A 14,598-nucleotide genomic window follows, 5' to 3' on the forward strand; every position below is an offset into this window, starting at 1 on the left:
TAGGTTTGTATTGCTTTATCTGCTCTAGTGATGGGCCAGCTGCGATTGAAGAATGCTGTAATTGGTTCCGTAATAGAATTGATGAATTGAATTCAGAGAAGCATCAACTCATGAATTATCATCAGGAACAGGTTTTACCTATATTTATTGCTTTTCTTTGAGTCTTTAAACTATTTTTTATTGTTGATGATGATGCAATATAATTTAATGTTTTCCAGGCAGTTAATTGCCTTTTGGGAAATGTGTTTTATGAACAACTGGCTGGCCATGGTCCTAAACTAGGACCTGTCACTAGAAGATATCCTTTAGTTACCAGGTATTCCATTTTCTTTTCTTTTCGTGAACGATTAAAAACTAAAATTTGTTTTTAACTGTGAATTAACCTGAATGTTTCCTTTAAAGCACAACTGCAGTACATTTCTTAAACTACGAGAGTTTTGATTTGGAATTAGGCTTAATTGTGTTAGGCAAATCTTTAGTTAGAAAAATGATCATCCATATGAACAAATTTATAGTTGTTATTTACATTAATGTTTCTGGAGGTCTGCATACTTAGTGTCTTAGTCTGTTTTCTGTTGTGGTAACAAAATACTTGATGTTGGGTAATTCATAAGAAACAAGGTTTAGGGGCTGGGGTTGTAGCTCAGTGGCAGAGTCTAGCACATGTGAGTCCCTGGATTCAATCCTTAACACCACATAAAAATAAATAAATAAAATAGTTGTGTCGTTGTGTCCAACTACAACTAAAAAATAAATATTAAAAAAAAGAAGCAAGATTTAGTTTTGTTCAAGGTTTTGGAGACTTGAGAAGTCTAAGAGTGTTACGCTAGCATTTACTCAGCTTCTGATAAGCACCTCCAGCTGCCTCAACTCATGATAGGAGGGGCAGTCTTACTTTCTAACAACCCACTCTCTTGATAACTAATCCAGTCCCTTGTGTGAGTCTCCCACAAGAAAGGCATTAATTCATTCATGAGGACTCCACTCATATGACCCAAGTACTAAAAATAATGCCCATCTTCTAACACTCTCACATTAAGAAATTAAGATTCCAGCACATGAACTTTTGGGAGACACACTCAAACCATAGCAGTTAGTGATAAATACAGTGTTAATCAAATTGAGCAAGCATTTAGATCCTTATTTTTTCCTCCTCTTTTTTTTAACTTTTGTTTTTAACTTTGCTGTTGATTGGGCCCAGGGGCTGTACAAGCCATCTACCATTGCGCTATACCCCAACCCCATAGTTCTTTACTTTATAAAGAAGTAGCATTAATATCTCAATTGTTTTCTTGTGATTTTAAGAGAGGTTTTAAAAATTCCTTAAAATGTTAGCATTATATATGCTACAATGTTAACTCCATTCGTCAGATCCTATTAGATTTACTGCCATTTGAGGAGGTAAATAATGTTTATTGATTTTTCACCTATATTGAAGTTTTTTTCCCAGTAAATGGTGTCACACTAATTTTATTTATTATACTCATAAGGAAATTTAATTTTTAATGTTGCTAATTCAGATTCTCTCCAAGCAGTTTCTCTGTGTGGATTTAATATTTAATTTTATCTCTATAGGTATTTTACTTTCCCATTTGAAGAAATGGCCTTATCTGCAGAAGAATCTATGATTCACCTTCCAAATAAAGCTTGTTTTTTCATGGCACATAATGGATGGGTGATGGGAGATGATCCTCTTCGAAACTTTGCTGAACCAGGTACATCACTTTTGACTTCTCAATGTACAGGGAAAAAATTTCATAGAAAGTTCAATATGTTCTGTTTTTTTGATTTGTTTCCCCACTAGGCTAGAGGTTTTTAAACTGTTTCACCAGTTTGAGAGAGAAGAAAAGGAGGTAGAACTTTGAAACTAATGCTGTTATAATTACATCTACATAAGAGAGATTTTCAACCACTGGCCAGAGAGGTATTAAGGTATTTGAAAGGCAGTTATACCAGAAACTAATTTTTTTTTTAGGTTCCCCTCACTTACTCTAGCATCTTGTTTTCAACAACCATGTTATTGCCGGGAAGCGTTTTATAGGAAACACCTTGATATGTATTTTTTTCAACAGTTTAGAATTAGTAGTTTATTATTATGACCTTAGAATTGATTCAGAAATCTTACATGTTATTATTTAAGAATATGACCTTGGGCTTAAGTATTTCTGCCCTTTCTCTTCTAACCATTCTAAACGAAAAAAAGAAATTCTTCTATATGCCATGAATTTAATATAACCTCTTGCCAAAATTGAGTAGCAAGTTGGAGACGGAGCCTTAAAATGTTTTGGTAGAACTATAGTTATAAGAGTCTATGATAATACTATCACTATTTTTCCTCAAGAAATAACTTGGAATTTTGAAATTGAGCTCAAACTTTTAGAAGAGACTATAAGGTGTAATTTTTGCCACATATATCTAAGATAGAAAACTTTGTCCTATATCATTTTAGATATGATTTTAGCCAATAAATCATTTATGGTAGAAATAATGCAGTTTTAAAATGGTATAGTTCCTTGAAGTAAATGTTTTTATTCTGTTTCTTAAGCCATTGAAAACAAACTTCTTTTTTAACAAGTTCAGTTGTTTATTTAAGAAGAGAACTGTTTTGTTGGGGAGTCAGTTTTAAATTACGCTATGGAAATAAACCAGAGGACTGCCCTTATCTCTGGGCACATATGAAAAAATATACCGAAATAACTGCAACTTATTTCCAGGGAGTGCGTCTTGATAACTGCCATTCAACACCTCTTCATGTAGCTGAGGTATAGAAAAACAATTCATCCACATTAAGCAAAGATATTCAAGATTTCTTCCCAGCTTTCCTCAAGTAGACTATACAGATAGCTAGTTGAACAGGAGCATTGATTTGGCATTGAATTATATTTTTGTATAATTTGAATAATTCTAACAACCTTTAAATGCAATTGTCAAGGAATATTGGGTTATAAAATGTTTAGCAAGTTAATTTTTAAATTTTAATTCAGGAAGAATTCAGGAAGAGCGATCATATTTGTCAATAATTCCATTTTTATCAATTATTTATGAAAACAAAAGTGTAAATATAACTATTGTCTATTCCTCTTTTGGACTTTTTAAAGCAACTTTTGAATAATGCCAATATTTTTAATATTATCTTCTACCTAATACAACTTTGTAAATAAATACTTATAATTTTAATCTTGCTAATAATATCCTTGATAGCTTCCTAGCAACAATTTTTTGGAAATACGTGCTTATCTGAAAAATACCTATTTCAATAATTTTCTATAATATATATGTCTCAAGTCCTGTGATGAAAAATTGATTTGATTTTTGAGAGATTTAGTAAACATTAATTAAGTAAACATGAAATAAGAACATTGGCTGATAGAACATTATTTACCTCCCCAAATGGCAGCTCTTTGTCTTCATATTGTGCTTTAACAATAGCAAAAAAATATATACATGTATGTACACACACACAAATATATACTTATAACATTATGGCACAACTGAATGTTAAAGCTAACTTAATTCACTTAATTTTAAGTTATAAAATTCTCTAGGATTGTGCTTGTTAGGATTCCAGGTATTTTGTTATCTTTTATGTAAGGATATGTTAAAACATTTTTGGAACCAATCTAATTTTTTTTATTATAAGCTACTATTTTCTGATTCTGTGTAGCATCAATGTAGATCATAAGTCTCAGAGGTAGAAATTGTAATGAGTTTAATCTATTTTGTCCTATAATCCCATATATGGAATGCATATAAAAACTTAATAGAGTATACAATATAGAATACATATTATATAATATGATTAATTATATAATAATATAAATTTGATTAATATATGTAAGCTCTAGATTATGATTTTTTTACCTGTTTTAATATACCTATGTCAATTTCATTGGAATATTTACAGAATTGAAAATGGGACTCAGTGGCTTAAGAGTTTGTTATCTGCAGGCTTCAATTTGGTCAGTCAGACCTAAATTTTACAATTGCTAAATAATTCACCAGGAAGGAATTTATCATTAATTACTTAGGAAACCACCTGGAAATTAACAGTCTGACTAGATATTAAAAACAAACAAACAAGGGCTGGGGTTGTGACTCAGCTTTAGAGCACTCACCTAGCACGTGCAAGGCCCTGGGTTCGATCCTCAGCACCACATAAAAGTAAATAAAATAAAGGTATTGTGTCCAACTACAAATTATATATATATACATACAAGAAGCAGGGAGAAATACTGGCAGAATTGCAGTGATACAGGTTACATTTTTTAAAAGCACTAACGTTTTTCTTCTTCTTTTCTCCCTTGTGTCCCTATCTCTGCAAAATCTAAACTTCTTTTTAACTGCTTTACTCTACATATTCTCATATTCCCTATGTTTGTTGGTTCTCTTTGTTGTTTTGTCACATTTGTACATCAAACTTCATTTGGAATTCTTTCTGAATTTTCATTTTGTCTTACCATATGTATCTTCTTGTGTTAAACCCATGCCTAGTCTTGTCTCCTCCCTTCCTTCCTGTCTCAGTTTTCTCTCTTTTACATGTGTGACTGTGCTTTTTTCAGTACAGGTTGGATGCTGCTAGGAAATTACAACCCAATTTATATGTAGTAGCTGAACTGTTCATGGGAAACAAAGAACTGGACAATATCTTTGTTACTTATCTTTGTTCCTTAATAAGAGGTAGGCTTGTTGAGGTGTCTTTCCCATTTAAAACTTCAGCTTTTGTTTAAGTGTACTAAAAGACATTTAGTAGTTTTTTAATGTAATTCTTAATAATTTTCAATACAATTAATATTCTTTTGGATAGTCTATGTGAGAGTTTCCAATCTAACTCAATCTATTTTTATCAGTAAATATTTCTACTTTGGGGTAAAAGATCTCATTTCAAATCACAAGGTTGGCAGGATGATCTAATGGCTCACAATCGAAACCATTTTTTGTTGGTAAAAATATACAAATCTGTTCTTCATTTTCTACCTGGGTATATGATATAATCTTTAGATTTTTTTCCTATAGATTTTTGTATAGCTAACATCTCAATAAACACCTGAGGTTTACTTTTTTCTATCTGAGCCATCTCTCCCCCTAAGTTATAAAAGACTGCTTTGGTCACTTAAACTAGTAAACATTTAGTAATTATCATTAATTACTTAGGAAATTGCTTAAAGAAGTTTTATTTTTGATTATACTGATGTGTTCTTTATTTTAAAAATCAATTGTGAAATTTAACCTTTTCTTGGACATAAGTAATAGAAATTGTTAAAATGTTCTGTAATGCTCCGCAGAGGCAATGAATGCATATAATAGTCATGAAGAGGGCAGGTTAGTTTACCGATATGGAGGAGAACCTGTAGGATCTTTTGTTCAGCCCTGCTTGAGACCCTTAATGCCGGCTATTGCACATGCTCTGTTTATGGATATTACTCATGATAACGAGTGTCCTATTGTGGTAAGCATCATTCCATTTCTTGTATCTACTTATTTTGCTAGATATTTTGATGTTTACTTATCTGCTATTTTGTGGCATGAATATCCACATATTTCAAAATAGTATCTTAGATTTAAAAGCAATTATAGCTTATGGTTTTAAAGATGTTCTTTTGTTGTAGAACAAATTAATGTATTTTATAGAAAGTGTTTGTGTAATTATTTTTTATTTCATTATGATACAGAATTTTACTTATTGATTTTATTATGATACAGTGCTTTTCCTTTGAAAGAAAGTATATTTTGCTGTTTAATTGTTTCCTAGCATAGATCAGCCTATGTTGCTCTCCCAAGTTCCACAATTGTTTCTATGGCATGTTGTGCTAGTGGAAGTACACAAGGCTATGATGAACTAGTAACTCATCAGGTTTGTTTCTGTGTTGTTTTTTAAAATTCATATAATTAGCATTTTTATCAAAAAAACTCTCATTGTAATTAAAATGTATACATGGCTAAGTTTTACCGTTCTCCAGATGTCAGTGGTTTCTGAAAAACGGTTTTATACTAAGTGGAATCCTGGAGCATCCCCATCAAATACCGGTGATGTCAGTTTCCAAAGTGGAATTATTACAGCCAGGCATGCTATCAATAAACTTCATCAAGAGCTTGGAGCCAAGGGCTTTATTCAGGCAAGAGACCAAGTTTCCTAAATGTCTTCCTGAAAGTTTACAGGGGAAGACTTATCAGTTTGAGCACTCATTTCCAATTTGAGTGCTAATTAAGTGCTTTTTTTTCACTTCTCGGGTGTATGTGGATCAGGTTGATGAAGATATAGTGGCCGTAACCAGACATTCACCCAGTATCCATCAGTCTGTTGTGGCTGTATCTAGAACTGCTTTCAGGAATCCCAAAACTTCATTTTACAGCAAGGAAGTGCCTCAAATGTGTATCCCTTGTCATGTAATCTAAAAATTGTTATTGTAATTATATCATTATATTAAATTATACTATAATGCCATATACATCATCATTATATGTTCTATATAACAAATGCAAGTATGAATGTAATTAATAAGAGGAATTACAAATTTTGGATAACTTACATTTTTATTGCATGGAACAAAATCTGGACAGAAATACACTCAAATATTAACCTTTTTTTGAATTTTTAAATGGTTTGTTTACATCTTAATACATTCTGTTTTCCATTAATATGTATATAATGAACATGTATTTGTCTTATTGACATAGATAAATATTTCTTTTTATATGTGTGACATACATTTATAGATGTGTGTATAAGTATGTATTGCATTGGCACACATACACATATATAAACAAAAATGGAAAATAGTCTAACATGATACTTAAGATTCCTTGCAATCCATCCTCATCTACTATCCTAGCCCTACATTACTCTACTGTTTCAGCCAAATAGATGTTTTCACTGTTTCCCAAGAAGTCTTATTTCTATCTATATTTGATTTATATCCTTCAAGGACTAAAGTTCCACCTCTTTCAAAAACCTATACATACTCAGTGATTTTTCTTTCTAAAGATATAACAATCATATTCTATGTCTCTCTTTTGATACTTAATTATAAACTATATCCCTGAGATATGTTATTATTTCTAGACTTTTTTCTAGATAATTGTATTTTATTTTCTTATTATTACAGATAGTATATTATAGCATAGCATGATTCTGTGTAAGCAGCAACAGTACGACTTTGGAGAGTCTCATAAAAATAATCACATTCTATAGGTGTTCATTGCTGGTTGCTAAATATGTATAATTCCAATCTTTAAATATTATCAACCTGAATAGTTTTAGTGTTAAATATTCCTTACTTTCCTTAACTGTTAAATTTATATTCAGTAATCTCATTGACTCTTTACTAATATTCATAGATTTTTTTTTAAAGAGAGAGTGAGAGAGGAGAGAGAGAAAGAGAGAGAGAGAGAGAGAGAGAATTTTTAATATTTATTATTTTTAGTTATTGGCGGATACAACATCTTTGTTTGTATGTGGTGCTGAGGATCGAACCCGGGCTCGCTAGGCGAGCGCACTACCACTTGAGCCACATCCCAGCCCAATTCATAGATTTTTGTGTTTATTTTCTATTTTTTTTTAGTTGTCAATGGGTACGATTTTATTTTATTTATTTATTTTTATGTGGTGCTGAGGATTGAACCCAGTGCCTCACATGTGCTAGGTGAGCACTCTACCTTTGAGCCACAACCTCAGCCCTATTTTCTATTTTTGATGCTGGGGATTGAACCCAGGGCCTCCTGCATGCTTAGCTCATGCTCTACTACTGACCCGTGCTCCCAGCCCCATTCCTTCATAGTTACTTTTACAGAACTTTATCACTGTACAGTATTATCTCAGGTTTTGTTTTGATCAGTGATGATTCTTAAAACATTTCCATCTGTTAAGTCTACAAATTGTGATTTTAAGTGTATTTTGTATTTTGTCATTCAGTTTTTAATAAAATTTACTATGGTTGGTAATATTCTTATTTAAATTTTGAATGTACATTAGGAACTGTTTTTTGTTAACTTTTTAATATATTTGTAGGCAAAATTGAAGAAGTAGTTCTTGAAGCTAGAACTATTGAGAGAAATACAAAACCTTATAAGAAGGATGAGAATTCAATCAATGGGTTACCAAATATCACAGTAGAAATTAGAGAACATATTCAGGTATTTGGGATTCACCTCTTTCTTTTATGTTTAATATTTTAAGGTCATGAGAATTATTTGTTGAATGGATTTTCATATTTTTTTCAAGCTTAATGAAAGTAAAATTGTTAAACAAGCTGGAGTTGCCACAAAAGGGCCCAATGAATATATTCAAGAAATAGAATTTGAAAACTTGTCTCCAGGAAGTGTTATAATATTCAGGTATGTTAATTAGAGTTCAAATTATTGACTTTACTTATATTTAAAACAGTTTAACTGTAAACTTTGAATAAATCACTCCTAAAAATCAACCATTTTTTATTAACATCATTCAGAGTTAGTCTTGATCCACATGCACAAGTTGCTGTTGGAATTCTTCGAAATCATCTGACACAGTTCAGTCCTCACTTTAAATCTGGGAGCCTTATTGTTGACAACGCAGATCCTATTTTAAAAATCCCCTTTGCTTCGTAAGTATGTCTTATTTTATAGAGATTTAACATTTTAATAACTGGTGAGTTGTTGCTGTCTTGATTTAAACATGTTAAGGGTCCTCTCTGTCCATAATACTTAAAGTGTGGTGCAGGGACCAGCAGTGTCAGCCTCAGCTGTTGTTATCCTATTATATTATCATTCACGTGGGTATTCACAGGGGTGCTTTCTCATTCTTGTGCAGTCTTTCTTCAGATATAGATACATACATGTCTACATAAACAGAGACCCACACACAATTTTATTGAACTGAGATTAGGTTCTATACATCACACTCCTCACTACATCATTTTTTAAAATTTCAACATATTATTCTATTATATGGCTATACCATGATTTATTCAATCATTTTCCATTTTGGACATCTAGAATGCTTCTAATTATTCCCTATTATTTATGTCTTTGTACATTCTTCTTGGAATAAATCTTTAATTATTCACTTTCTATGTGTTCCACTAATACTGAATAATATGGGTTTTGTAGATTAGATGTAGGTTCAATTATAGTTTCATCACCATCAATGATTTTAGACAAGTTATTAATAACTTTCTTCAGCTCAATCCTCATCTGGGAAAAAAGAGCTTATAATAAATAGTATCTACCTCTTAGGTTTTGTAAGGATTAAATAGGGCAAATACAAACCACTTATAATAGAATGACTAGCACATAGAGGGCTTGATGTGTTTGCTCTCCTTCTTACTAGGATAAATTTCCAGAAATTAAATTTTGGTGTTAGATTGTATTATAAGATTGTGTCTTTCAGTCTATACTGCCACGTCTTCTCCAGGAAGATTATACTAATGAGAATATTCAGGTCAGTGTTAGAGTGTCCATCCTTACCAATACTGAATATATATTATTGTAATGCAGTATGTTAAAGCTGAGTATAGACCCAGACTAGGTAAGAATTATTATTTTTTTTTGGATTCTTATTAGCTATAAGAAATAAGACTGAGTGCCTGTTAATGGAGAGTTGTGAGAATTATTCATATAAAACACATCATGTTTAACACACAGTAAATGATCATAAATGGTAGTTATTACTAATTAAATTGGTAAATATGAAGTATAAAATACTTTAAAATAACATCTCAACATATTAATTAAGTTTTTTGTCCATTTGTATTTATCTGGTGAAATGTCATTTTATATATTAGCCCATTTCTCTTTGGTGTTAAATTTTTTGTTGTTTTATGAGCACATTTATTATTGAAGAAATTAAGAAAGAATTAAGAAATTAAGAATTAAAGAATTAAGAAATTCAAACCATTATTAGCAAAGTAACTGCTAAAAAACCAATTTGCAATAGATGTATGTTTCTGTAGAATGCTTATAAAAGCACATTCCCCCTTGAACCTACTCTGATTATTTCAGGGCAAGGGCAAGAAATCTGCCTTCTAAACAGCTTTCAAGGTTATTCTTGTGGAAGGAGTCCACTGGCTACATGTTGGAAAATAATGCCCTAAAGTGAAGTTGGTATTAAGTCTGCAAATGGTCAGTCTTGATTCATGAAATATAGCTGTGAGGAAAGAGGCTGAGATAGAGACAAAGCACAGCTCTAAGCCAAGACAGAACAAAAAGACAAAGAAGGATGTATGTTCAAGAGGACATATGTTCACATAAAATTGCAATTATGTAAAGTGAAGTCACCTGAGCAACCAGAAATACAGGAAAATACAACTCAGTTATATTCATCTGCAGTCAGTTTTACAGTCTCAGTGCTAATTGAATGAAGGTAAATTAAGGCCAGGACACTTAGACTTTCCTCTGACCATTATCAAGAAGCATCTTTTTTTCTGAGAAGATGCTGGTTTCTTGAATGATGGAACTGAGGGGCAGTGCAACCTGATACGAAAGATGGTGCCAGGAGAGAAATACAAAGGCAGAGACTGTTGTTTCTTAGGTGGTTAACTTTGACTTTTGATTATCCCTTTATTGATCCTTTGATAGGTATTCCAAGTTTTTAAGATAAACAGCATAAAAAGTTCTTTATGTCACACTTATCAGGGAAGAAACTAAGTCTAACTGAAAGGATTAAAAAATAGACTTATAATATAAAGTATATAAAAAACCAAAAGATCTTTGTATTCTCCCCACCCCACCCCCAGTACTAAAGATTGAATCCAGGGATGCTTTACCACTGAATCACATCCCCAGGCCTGTTTATTTTTTTATTTTGAGACAGGGTCTCACTAAGTTGCTTAGGGCCTTGCTAAATTTCTGAGTCTGGCCTTGAATTTGAGATCCTCTTGTATTGGCTTCCTCAGCCACTGGGATTGCAGGTGTGTGCCACCACAGCTGGCTCCATCATGCCTTTTTTTTTTTAAATTTTTATTTTACAGAAGAATATACATTTGACGTTTAGTACACAAATGGAGCACAGCGTCTCATTCCTCTGGCTGTACATGGTTCAGAGTCACTCCAGTAGTGTAATCATACATATATATAGGATAATAATGTCTGTCTCTTTTTACTGTCCTTCCCTTCCCCACAACCACACCTTTCCCCTGACTCCTTTGACTTCCCTGTACACAAACCAGTGTCCCTTCATTTTTCCCTATCCCCCACCCCACTATGGATCAGCATTCACTTATCAGAAAAAACATTCAGCTTTTAGTTTTTTGGGATTGGCTTATTTCACTTAGCATGATATTCTCTAGTTCCATCCATTTACCTGCCTATGTCATAATTTCAGTTTTCTTTAAGGCTGAGTAATATTCCATTGTGTGTATGTATCACATTTTCTTCATCTTTCCTCTGTTGAAGGGCATCTAGGTTTGTTTCATGGTTTAGCTATTGTGAATTGAGCTGCTATAAACATTGATATGGTTGCGTCACTGTAGTATGCTGATTTTAAGTCCTCCATCATGCTTTAATCAATAAAATTTGGTACTTTAATCATGTACTTGGTTTTGGAGTAATATTAGTTGTAATTTAATTTCTAGCATTTTGTGCTTCTTGGTTACTATTTATAACATATATATGATGTTTATTTTAATACTGAGTTCCTAAAATGTACATTACCAAGATGCTTTATAATGCAGGTTTTATTCTTTTGCTTTTATTAAAAGCAAGTAAAAGTCAGTATATTTAACCTTTTATTTTTGTTTTTCAATTCTTAGTATTGCCTCTAAATTAACTTTGACTGAGCTAAATCAGATACTTTACCGATGTGAATCAGAAGAACAGGAAGATGATGGAGGTTGCTATGACATACCAAACTGGTCTTCCCTTAAATATGCAGGTCTTCAAGGTAAGCAAGTATAAGAATAGACAAACTTTTTATTTTTCTTTTACAGACATACAATGTCTTTCTTAAAGAAATAGAAGTATGGGCTGAGAGTGCAACTGCCTGGGTTCAAGCTGTGACTCTGTTCCATACTCATTGACCTTTGGCAAGTAACATAATCTCTCTGTACCCCAATTGCTGCCTCAGTAAGATTTGAATAATATTGACTAATTCAGAAGGCTTCATGAGGAGTAAATAAAATCATTCAAGTAAAACACTATAACCAGGGTGTAGCACAAAGTATTCACTCAGTAAATGCTACCTAGAATTACTGGTTCTGTGTCATTCGTTCAAATCATTTAGAATTCTTAAATATACTTTAACCTTAATTAATATTTTTTGACTTGGTTTATTATGTTCAAAAAGCAGAATATGTTTGTTTAGGCTTCAAAAGAAACTGAGTTATAAATACTACACATTCTTCTTTCTTCTTCATATAATTGGACTAATTGGATTTTTGTTCTTGTTGCATATTTGTTTCCTCCTATAAAAGGAACTTATAAGGCTAGGGACTTGGCTCAATGGTGGAGTTCTTGCCTAGCATGCTGAAGGCCCTGGGTTTGATTCCCAGCCTCTAAGGAGAGGGGGTGGGGAACAAACTTATATTAGTATATTATGTAGTTAGAGTATTTATAAGATAGATTTTAGAAATAAAATATTTATGAGTTTATTATTAATCTATCTGGTTGGTAATATTTTCCCAGATTTTTGTATAAGAAATTTGGTTTATCAAGTCCATATTTCTGGTTCATATAGTTTCCCATTTGTCATTCCTCTTTTTTTGACCTTTATTTCTTTGTCACTTAACCCTTCTTTAAGGACCGGTTTCATTTTTACACCTTCCATAAAGCCTTTCCTTTTTTATTTTTTTATTTTTATTTTTATTTTTTTAATGTTTTATTTTTATTTTTTTAATGTTTTATTTTCATTGCAGTACCAGGGATTAAACCCAGGGGTGCTCTTCCACTGAGCTGCATCCCCTGCCTTTTTTTATTGTTTAATCTTGAGACAGAGTTGCATAAGTTGCCCAGGCTGACCTTGAACTTGCAATCCTCCAAATGCAGCCTTCCAAGTTGCTGGGATTACAGGTGTCTACCATCATGCCCAGCTGAACCTTTACAAACTACTGCTTTCTGCAGTAATTTCTTTGATCTACAGATAGAAACCCATTTCCTTTATTTACTATACTTTCTGGAATATATTACCTTATTTTGGTAATTATAATTTTTTTGAATGTTTATCATTGTATTTAAGAAGCAGGCTCTAAAACTAGACCTAGGTTCCACTGAGTAGCTGCATAACCTTGGAGTAGTTAAACTCTCTTTGGTTCAGATTTTTCATTGCAAATTGTCGCTAATAATAGTGTCTACCACAAGGGATTGTTGATAGAATGAAGAGAAAGAAGAATGTAGCTTTTAATCTTTTTTGTGGTTCTTATCTTCAGCTTTTATACCTCCTACTAAAGCAAGCACATAAGTTCTAGTAAATTTTTCTGAGACCTGTTGTATTTATTGGCAAAACAAAGTATTTTGTTCTATTAGTAGTATGTAAATATACCTGTTAGTTGTTTTAAGCAGTTACCCTACTCCATTTTCACTCTAGCTGTTGTTCCTTCCTCCACACTTAATTTCATCCCTTTGGTCACTGTCTGATCTGTTTTCTGAAACACTGTTACCATCATATTTCATTGTTCAAGAGTGGTACCAATATTTACTGAGCAACATTCACCTTTCACAAAAGTTTTAGGACATATGTAGAATGTTATTTCATACTGTCTTGATTTCCATATTTTTTTTGTATTTAAGGTTTATTTCCCAAATTTTCCTTCCCTTGAAGGAAAAACTTTATCTTAAATTTATTTATTTCTCAGAATATACCATATACACAGTTCATGGATTCATTAAATTCTAACTAGATTTAGTTGATATCACTGAAACCAAAATAACATTTTTAATAAGGTGGGAATGATTAATTTTTAATTTTTATTTTTATTGGTTCTTTTTAGTTATACATGACAACAGAGTGTATTTTGATGTAACTATATAAGCAGGGAATGTATTTTATTCTAATTAGGACATCATTCTTATGGATGTACACCTTGGTGGGATTCACAGTGGGGTATTCATACATGTACATAGGAAAATTATGTAAGATTAATTCCACTACCTTTTCTTTTTCTATTCTCCCTCCCTTCCCTCCATTCCCATTTGTCTAATCTGAACTTCTGTTTTCTCACCACCCCGCCTTATTGTGGGTTAGCTTCCACATATCAGGGAAAACTTTTGTTTCTGAGGTTTGGCTTATTTCCCTTAGCATGATAGTCTCCAGGTCCATCATTTACTGGCAAATGTCATAAAGGCTGAGTAATACTCCATTGCGTATATATACCATATTATTTTTATCCGTTCATCTTTTGATGCGCACTGAGATTTCATTTCACTCCAGTGAGAATGGCAATTATCAAGAATCCAAGTAACAATAATAAATGTTGGGAAGGATATGGGGAAAAAGGTACACTTATACATTGTTGGTGAGACTACAAATTGGTGCAATCACTCTGGAATACAGTATGGAGGGAGATTCCTTAGAAAACTAGGAATGGAACCACCATTTGACCCAGCTGTCCCACTCCTTAGCATATATCCAAACAATTTAAAATTACATACTACAGTCATACAGGCACATTATAGCAGCATAGTTCACAGTAG

At 32.3% G+C, this 14,598-nt stretch overlaps 1 pseudogene across 1 annotated transcript in view; it reads left to right on the forward strand.

Annotated features, from left to right (window-relative positions):
- LOC143405123 (glycogen debranching enzyme-like) overlaps positions 1–14,598 on the forward strand; it is a 66,331-nt pseudogene that overhangs the window by 21,032 nt on the left and 30,701 nt on the right. The window contains exons 8-20 of the transcript XR_013091975.1: positions 29–131; positions 219–316; positions 1,576–1,739; positions 2,581–2,762; positions 4,560–4,677; positions 5,283–5,446; positions 5,750–5,851; positions 5,958–6,112; positions 6,228–6,379; positions 8,006–8,130; positions 8,219–8,331; positions 8,445–8,579; positions 11,724–11,854. The product of XR_013091975.1 is annotated as a glycogen debranching enzyme-like (transcript). The remainder of the gene's footprint in view (positions 1–28; positions 132–218; positions 317–1,575; positions 1,740–2,580; positions 2,763–4,559; positions 4,678–5,282; positions 5,447–5,749; positions 5,852–5,957; positions 6,113–6,227; positions 6,380–8,005; positions 8,131–8,218; positions 8,332–8,444; positions 8,580–11,723; positions 11,855–14,598) is intronic.

Source organism: Callospermophilus lateralis, chromosome 7, assembly GCF_048772815.1.
Source record: "Callospermophilus lateralis isolate mCalLat2 chromosome 7, mCalLat2.hap1, whole genome shotgun sequence".
Lineage (NCBI taxonomy): Eukaryota > Metazoa > Chordata > Mammalia > Rodentia > Sciuridae > Callospermophilus > Callospermophilus lateralis.